At 38.1% G+C, this 8,247-nt stretch overlaps 1 long non-coding RNA gene across 1 annotated transcript; it reads right to left on the bottom strand.

Annotated features, from left to right (window-relative positions):
- Nucleotides 1–276: 276 nt before the first annotated feature.
- LOC114069343 lies at nucleotides 277–6,016 on the bottom strand. Its single transcript, XR_003573759.1, has 3 exons — nucleotides 5,594–6,016; nucleotides 734–799; nucleotides 277–475 (listed from the first exon to the last, which is right to left on the bottom strand). It is a non-coding gene; the product is annotated as an uncharacterized LOC114069343 (long non-coding RNA).
- Between the last annotated feature and the right edge of the window lie 2,231 nt (nucleotides 6,017–8,247).

The following is an 8,247-nucleotide window of genomic DNA, read 5'->3' as shown; positions in this document are numbered from 1 at the left end:
AGGTGAAGTCATAACATAACATCAAAGGCCTGATGCTAAAGTTTCCAAGGCATTTGGGAAGATTATTCATGTCAATATAAAGTATTTTAGAACTCTTACAAACTAAATTCCTAGAGGATAAAAAAGGTTAATATAATGAAAAATATCCAACAAGTTTTACTTTTCTGGCTTAGCTGCAGCTTTGATACAAGATGAATAGATTTCTGAAGTTAGCCAGCACTTCAGAAAGGGGAGGTGGTGCAAAAGATACCAAAAAGAACTCACACTCTCATGAGCTACAATTAAACTCTTTATTCAGTTCTCCATGTTATTAGGACAGGGATCATAATGACTTTTAACGCCATGTGTGGACATCACTCCATTCCACATCATTGCTGGTCCATCCTTTCTTCCCTTCATTGTGATGGAGGCATTATCAAAAGGCTAAATGTCCCCACGAGAGGCAAAAGACGACCTCCTGTTGCTGCAGAAAAACCTAAAGAAATAAACCATTAAAAAAGTTAGTGTTTGCCCCAAAATACGAACACCAGAAATTCAAGGAACCATCATGAAAAAAAAAAAATCTCTGTACCCAGCACCTATCTGGCTTCCTTGATAGCTGCGTTACAGACACGTCAAGGACTGAGCCATGGGTACCAAACTGCTCTTCTGACCTTGGAAAAGGTCTTTCCAGGTCAAGGAGTGAGATGCAGTGAAGGCTGTGTTCTCAAAGATAAAATCTAGTTCCTGTTACCTTTCCAGTGGGTAGAGTTCAATCTCTGCAACTGGTGATCCAGCATCTTTCGCACGCATTAGGCTCCTGCGGAAATATTTCATGTGGAGGAAAAATTGTATAAAAGTTTAGCAAAGTCAAACTGCAGACTCTTCCTGCCTAGTTCTCCCACTGATAAAGCTTCAGTATTTGCCATCCAGTAAACAAACATTTCCATTCAGGCATGGACAAGTATTCCTACATCACATTACAATTGCACTACTCCTCCCATATACTGTTGTAAAGATGGGTGGGGAAAGTAACCATAACATTTGTGTTGTTTCTGCTGGCCTTGTGTTTGTTAGATGCATGGGAAAATATACACAAAAGCAGACCCGGTTTCCTCTTGAAACTCTCAAAATACAAGTTTCAGACTTAATAAGCAACACCATTGAACAGAAAAAATCCAGAGAATAAAGACCGCCAGGCAGTGCTTTGCACAGTAGCAGCGACGAAGGGAACCTGCACATACATCCTTGGGCAAATCAGACTTCTTGTAAATGAAATATTTACAGATGTGAAGCAGTTGCACAAACAGTCAATGCGACGTTCCCATTCCTCATCAAGACAACTGAAACATTCATCTTGACCCCTGGCCTCCCACTACATTGACAGGATAGAACCAAGAGGACACCTGTGTATGCAGCTACTGCTTAGTCCTCTCTCTCTGCTTCATAGTACCTTCATGTTCAGTCCATGTAACCCTGTGTACAGTTTTCACCTCTCCGGTTCTTCTCTCCCCAGAATGTAAGTATTTTACAACACAAATAAACTAAGCATCAAGGAAGCCCAGTAGTACCACTGCTTCCAGGAAATCTGCATCGAAAAAATGCGTGGCTGCCCAAAGAGGTAGCTTTGGGTTATTGGCTAATATGGTATGGACTTTTCCTCCCTCTCTGACAACAAAGGCTAATTTGTACAAGCAGGATTGTCCCAATAAATTCTGGAAATTAGTATATATGCCTGAGAATTCATAAATGTGATAAATTTTATTTATTTATTTATTATTTAATTTTATTTATTACAACAATGCATTTTGTTCAGATTGGACATCAGGAGGAATTTCTTCACAGAAAGGGTTGTCAAGCATGGGAATGAGCTGCCCAGGGAGGTGGTGGAGTCACCATGACAGAGAAGACTGGATGCGGCACTTAGGGCCATGGTCTAGTTGACATGCTGGTGTTCATTCAAAGGTTAGGACTCAGTTTCAGAGCTCTTTCCTAACCTAACTGATTCTGTGATTCTGTGAAATTAGTTTTTTCCGATTAGAACACTTTATTAAAAAAAATCCAATGACCTCCAATAAAATTTAATCTCTTTTCCATTCATGCATGAAAAACCTCAATCATATTGCAATCTGCCTAAGAAAAAAATTCAGACCTGAGCTGGAAAACTGTATCTTTATCATATTACATTAAACCTCAGATTAAAATAACACAGTACGTGTACTTGGGAAAATGAAAAGCATTACATGATGAGGGAAATTTAAAAATTCATTGTTGATCAAAAGCAACTGCACTGTCTACAGATACAGAAGACACTACTGACAAACACTTGTCACTATTGACATACTACTTGTGTATCACAAAAAAACCATAAAGCTCAGCAAAATCTATTTTAGACTTCTACTCTCTGTCCCCATCCAGACAAGGCCAAGATTAGCACAGCTGACTGTTCTTAGAGAGCACTCCACATCTATATTCCACACCCTGTTAAACCAATCTCAGCCCTATGCACCACTGACGTTTCAGAAGCCAATACTTTCTTGGTAAGTGATGCGTACAGAAGCACATCGAGGAGTTCTGAAAGCAAAAAGAAATGGCAACAAAAGATAAAGATGCAATTCAATGTATGCAACACTTTCAAAGTTCTTTCTCAGATGCTTCTTTGTCTGCCCTTATTAGAAGATAAACCAAAAAGCCTTCTGCCCCAGCGACATCAATGACTACTTGACTGACACCAGACTTGGGATATAACTAGTTGTGCAGTTCCTATGCATGTTAACTGCTCTCCCTCAACCATTCTGCTTCCTATAGAAATGGATAACAGAATGGCATATTTAACTCCCCAAGCACATTCCTCTCCCTGCAAACAAACAAAAAATATCTATTACCCTAAGAAAGAGTGCTGTATTTATCTGCATACAGCAAACTACCTCCAAATAAAAAAGCAGACACATAGAAATTCACACAAATCTTTTATAAGCCCTTCCCACACAGAGACTTGGCAGAGCTTAATATGCTGACATATTACTATGCAGACTCTGTATATTCTAGTAACACTTGTACTGTTCCTAAAGGGAACAAAAGAGGGATGCAGAAATACCTTGAAAATGCCTTGCATGAGTGCAATGTAAATGTTAACTCTTCTGTCAGCCTAATCCATCATCTTGCTTTCTGTTAGGGTGAGGATCCTACCCAGTCCCTTCTTTCACATAGGTGTCACCCCCCCTGCCTGCCTGTGCAAGCCTATGACAAGAATAGAAATATTCTGCATTCTTCAAATCTCTACCACATCAAAGACACAGAAAACAGCATGCTTTGCTATGTCACATTTAAATGAAAAAAAACCTCAAACCCCTTTGTACTGACAGCCACATGCAGAAACATGGGGGATCTGAGACAGTATTCTAAATGCCTCCTTGTTTATAAAAAAAAAAAAAAAAATCTTTCCTGACCAGTTGACTCTAAGTCACCTTACTCATTAAAAAAACTTAAGATACATTTATATACCTCTACCCCTTAACATGCTAAGAAGCAATAGGTTACAGTTGTACTGAGGCAAATAGGCCCACATTCAGGGCCAGATGGCCACCCTTCTTCCCAAATACTACTGTCATCTAAACTCAATGCAGTAACACCTTTAATTCACATGACTATCCATTCAAGTAGGCAAGCACTACAGTTAGTTTTCCTATCAACACTTTCAGCTTTCCTTCTTGAAATCCAGCTCCCAAAGGTTAGTATGCTTAGCATATATTATATACAGAAATTCTGGTGAGATTCCTCCTTACAAAAGCAGCTGAGAATGCTCCAGTATCAGCAAAAACTGTTTCCCTGTCTCATCTCTGTTCCAATGACAGACTGACACAGGCTTCAGACTCCTTTGCCTCTACTACCAGAAATTACTTTCTCTTCACTTCTCAAGCCTGACTGAATTTAAAACCCTTTCCTATGAACTTCTTCTCACATACAGACTTTGCTCATCATATACAACAAGGGTTTAATCAGTTCTCCATTCAAAATATTTTCCACTTTGCACATGCATCTCCTTTCACTCTGCAGTAATTTAGTTCTGGGATTTCCAGCCTGTGGTCCACATAATACTTTCAAAGGCTGTGTGATAACTGAGAAGCTAATGAGAAAAGCATATCAGTTGTCCATAGTCCTGAGTGGTGCCTGATGTGCACTGTAGAGTATTTAGTTGCCTGGCTATCAAAATTCAGATCCAGTTTAGTTCCTGCATATAAGCACTGTTCCTGATTTCAGTGTGACTACTCCATGTAACAACAGGAAACAGAACTCTGAATTTATCAACTAATACTCAGCTGTCAGTCAATTAAGAAACATTTATGAAAGTACAGAAGTTACTGCTGTATTCTGCATATTCTGGACACAGCTTTTTTCCCCAATCCACTTGGACATGCTTCTCTGCATTTTCAGTTGATCCAGATTCAAACTTCTCTTCTGCCAGATAGTTCATCAGTTCTTCCATATCTTGCTGTTCTCTCCTCTTTTACTTTCTTTTCAGGAAGAGAAGTCCTCCTAATAAAGGTCAGCATTTTAATCTCTGATAGGAGACTTACTTAAAATGAAGGTACTGTTATGGTGGAACATATTAATGACATCTGCAACAATAAGTATTTTATGATGTCTAGATCAGTGGTCCATAAATGGGAGTGCATGTTCCCCAGGGAGGGACACAAGACAATCCATAAGGCTGCAGAGCGAAAATATTTTTTCACCATTAATAAATACGGCTAAGTAACTGTTTTAAATAGTGTTAATTTGATCTCTATCTCACCCTGTTTTAATTTCTTGTTTTTATGTAAGTTTTATAATGTATGCAGCAATCCATGAACATAACCTCTAAAAAATACATATTGGGGTGCATGCTCAAAATGGTTTTTCTGATAGGGATGTGCAATCAAAAAAATTTTAGAGTCATGGGTCTAGCTAGTAACTGAAGAGGTGGCTGAAACCACCAGCTGTTATCCACTAAGTCAGAAACGTTATATATATATTGTATTTCCCACTTTCAAAAGGAATTTTAATTGTTGGTGATTTGAACCTATTTTTCATACCTTGAGATATAAGAAGTCTCCATAAAGAACACTGTTCTTTACTATTATGGTGCTTCTAACGCTTCTGTCATGTCATCTATATGGTGCTCTCTAAGTAGCAAAAAAAGCAGATGAGCTCTCAGCCTATGAGGTTGATCACTGGCTAACAGTAAAGATATTTTCACCTTCATAAAATAAAATTCCACAGGTAAAGATGGTGGAAGCCTCCTCATTTATTCCTTGGTTTTTAAACTAGGTTAAAACTAGCATTTCACCAATGGCACAGCTATAATTAATCTTCCTGTGGGGCAGAGAATGGATGGGTTAGATAAATTCCTTCCAGCCTTATTTTTCAATACTCTGAAGATGAAGCAATTTTGGTGAAGTTTAATTTTTTAAGACATATATTGTGCCTTACAGAGGCAGACAGAAAACTGGAATGTTGAATCAAAGATGAGAATTAGGACATCAGGTAACCAAAGACCAAATCAGATAGGTCAATGTGCCTACTGTACAACAGGCAGTCTTTCGATGGTTAGAATTCTGTAAATTAGACTCACCATTCAAAGGGACAGTTCAGGGACTCTGCCTTTCTCCTCCATTCCCCTTACTCCAGTTAGTATTTTGCAATCCATTTCTCCCAGTACTGGAGGTTTCTCAGGTCCCAGTCATGAGTTTCTTCTGCTGCTGCTGCTGCTGCTGCTGCTGCCACCTACCAGTTTTATTATTCTGTTGCAGCAGAAGGGCATATAGAAGAAGTTCGTGTTCAGCATGCACATAATCATCATCCTTTGTCTAAGATTTCATGGCCTATTCAAGTTCTACAACATCTCCCCATACACTAGGCAAAGCACTGGGCACAACCAAGATCAATACAAGGCTTTGAAAGCCATTCCATAAAGAGAAAACCTTTCAAGAAACATTAAATACCAAAACATTCATTTTTGTAGAATGCAGTACATTTTTATCAACTCTCCCCACCAAAGATCAATTGCAGACACTGCAAAGAACTAGTACTGTATTTCTTTCAAGACAACCTTTACTTGTATGTATTTAAAATCAGGTTAGAGATGCAAAACCGTGATCCAACATGAATTCATTAATAAGTCTGAGGAAAAGAAATTCTTATTTTTAGACATTACAAACCCCAAAAAGACACCCAACCACATGCCTGAAAGTGTTACACCCGTGTCCTATAGCAGCTGATGCACAAAAATATACACATATAAAGGAATAGGCCTGCCCAGTGCTGAGACGCAAGAAGTGGGTGTGTCTGAAAGGAAAAAGCATTGGAAACATAAGTATAACAGGTTTGTAAAATTATCTTGCAAGTAAAATTAAAGACACAAATTATACACTCAATTATACCAGTGAAATTGGATATCACTCCACTGACTTTCACAGAGTGATTCCAGGTTTATCTCAGTGTAATTGAGAGCAAAATTTGGCTCTAAAATTATTCCCTCCCACCTTAATTTGAAGCTGCAGTTTATGGTATTGCTGATAAATTTGCTGTGTTTTAGGAAAATATAAATTGAGACTATGAAAAGTAGACTATTTTATTATGGTATAGAGGAGTTACTAGCATACATAGAAAAATAATCTGAAACAAGTGCTAATTCTTTACAGATGTCATGAGAAATAGAAAACTGCATTTGGAAACTTGGAAGCCTGTTTGTAGGCTCATATTCTTCAACTTGGAATGGTACTCCAATTGTCTGATATTTATATCTGAGTAAAATACAAGATTCTCCTCCTTAAAAGAAGTAAAAGAATATTAAGTACCCAGCACTTTTACACAGTTTGAGATTAAGGGAGTTGAGTTACCAAAGAAGGATAAAATGTACAAGTGCTTTGATATAGCAGTAAGGACAACATAAAATATGTCCCCCATCCTCCACAAACAGAAATAATCAGCCCAACACTCTTTTTCTTCAGCACATGTATTCTTCCATCTGCCCTCTTTACAGGATCTTGCTCTATTGAATATTAATAGATTTAACGTTCTTAGCACTAGTTTTTTCATCCCTATCAACTCCTAATTGATGGAGTTATATTTTGTGTTCGTTTGGCAAATGGAAAGCAACATACCTTTCAAAAATCTACGCTAAAATAGTACAATTGAAGGCAAACTACCTTGAACTGACAAAGAAGTGGAATGAATGTATGACAAAGCTATTCCTCACACAGTCGCATGAGGGGACTCACTTCTGTCTTACCTGAGTAAAGCAAAGGACAATGACAGTTTTTTTAAAGGTCAACAAGCATAAGGAGGGGAACTGAGGAAGAAAAGTAGGATTTTCTCTAAACATCACAGTTAAAGCAATCATTCAACAAGTTTCACCAAAATGAACTGATGGGAAGAAAGGAAGGCAGACAAGTTAGCAAATTTATGAAGATTACAGTAAGAGCAGAAAAGTCTCAATTTACCTGACAACAGGTCGGTTTTGGATGTCACCAAACTGCTGCGTTTACCATTTTACCCGCTTGCATTACTGGGGGGAAAAGTTTAGGAAGGAATATTCTCAAGGATTTTTCATAAGTTCTCACTCTTGCCATCGGAAAGGGGAGAAGGGGTTTTCTCTGGATTGTTTGACTTTTTTGGCTCCTGAAAAGTTTTGCAAAGAACAGTAACAAAGTGTGAACTGTTAGAACACGTTTCTGTAAAAAAAGGTAGAATAAGTCACACAAAATACAGCAACAACAAATCCCACCCAAAATCCACACACCTAATTTGTGTCATTGTTTTAAATGAATAAACAAAACAAAAACTTTTCAACTCAAATTATAAACATGAGTGGCTTGGAGACTTCTAACAGCAGGCCAAGATCCACCATCAGAATGCTCCAAAAGTCACCCTCATCTGTTAAGAAAGGTTTAAAGAAATAAAACAAAGGAAAAAGCAGTAAACACCTGGTTACAAATCCTGCAGTGTACAGCTTAAAACAATTCCTAGAACACTGAAAAAAATTAAAAATTAAAAAAGACAGTAGCAACAGAAGTTACCTGTCCGAGCACCTACTATTCCATAGAGAGAACAGGAGTGGGTCGTGTGTCTCACACCAGCCATAAAGCCCATAAACCTTCTCAAAAAGAGTGAGCCATGAGAAAGATACTGTACATGTGATCTGCTTTCAAAGTCTCTCTAAGCCCTTGTGGTCCCTTATGTATTTAACTGACAGATTTTTGCAATAAGGGGAGAAAATATTTAGCA

The sequence above is a fragment of the Empidonax traillii genome, unplaced genomic scaffold (assembly GCF_003031625.1).
Source record: "Empidonax traillii isolate 1590-97213 ecotype Southwest subspecies unplaced genomic scaffold, ASM303162v1 scaffold1246:size530596, whole genome shotgun sequence".
Classification (NCBI taxonomy): Eukaryota; Metazoa; Chordata; class Aves; order Passeriformes; family Tyrannidae; genus Empidonax; species Empidonax traillii.
The sequence above is the reverse complement of the archived record's forward strand: the minus strand, read 5'-3'. Positions and strand labels throughout refer to the sequence as shown.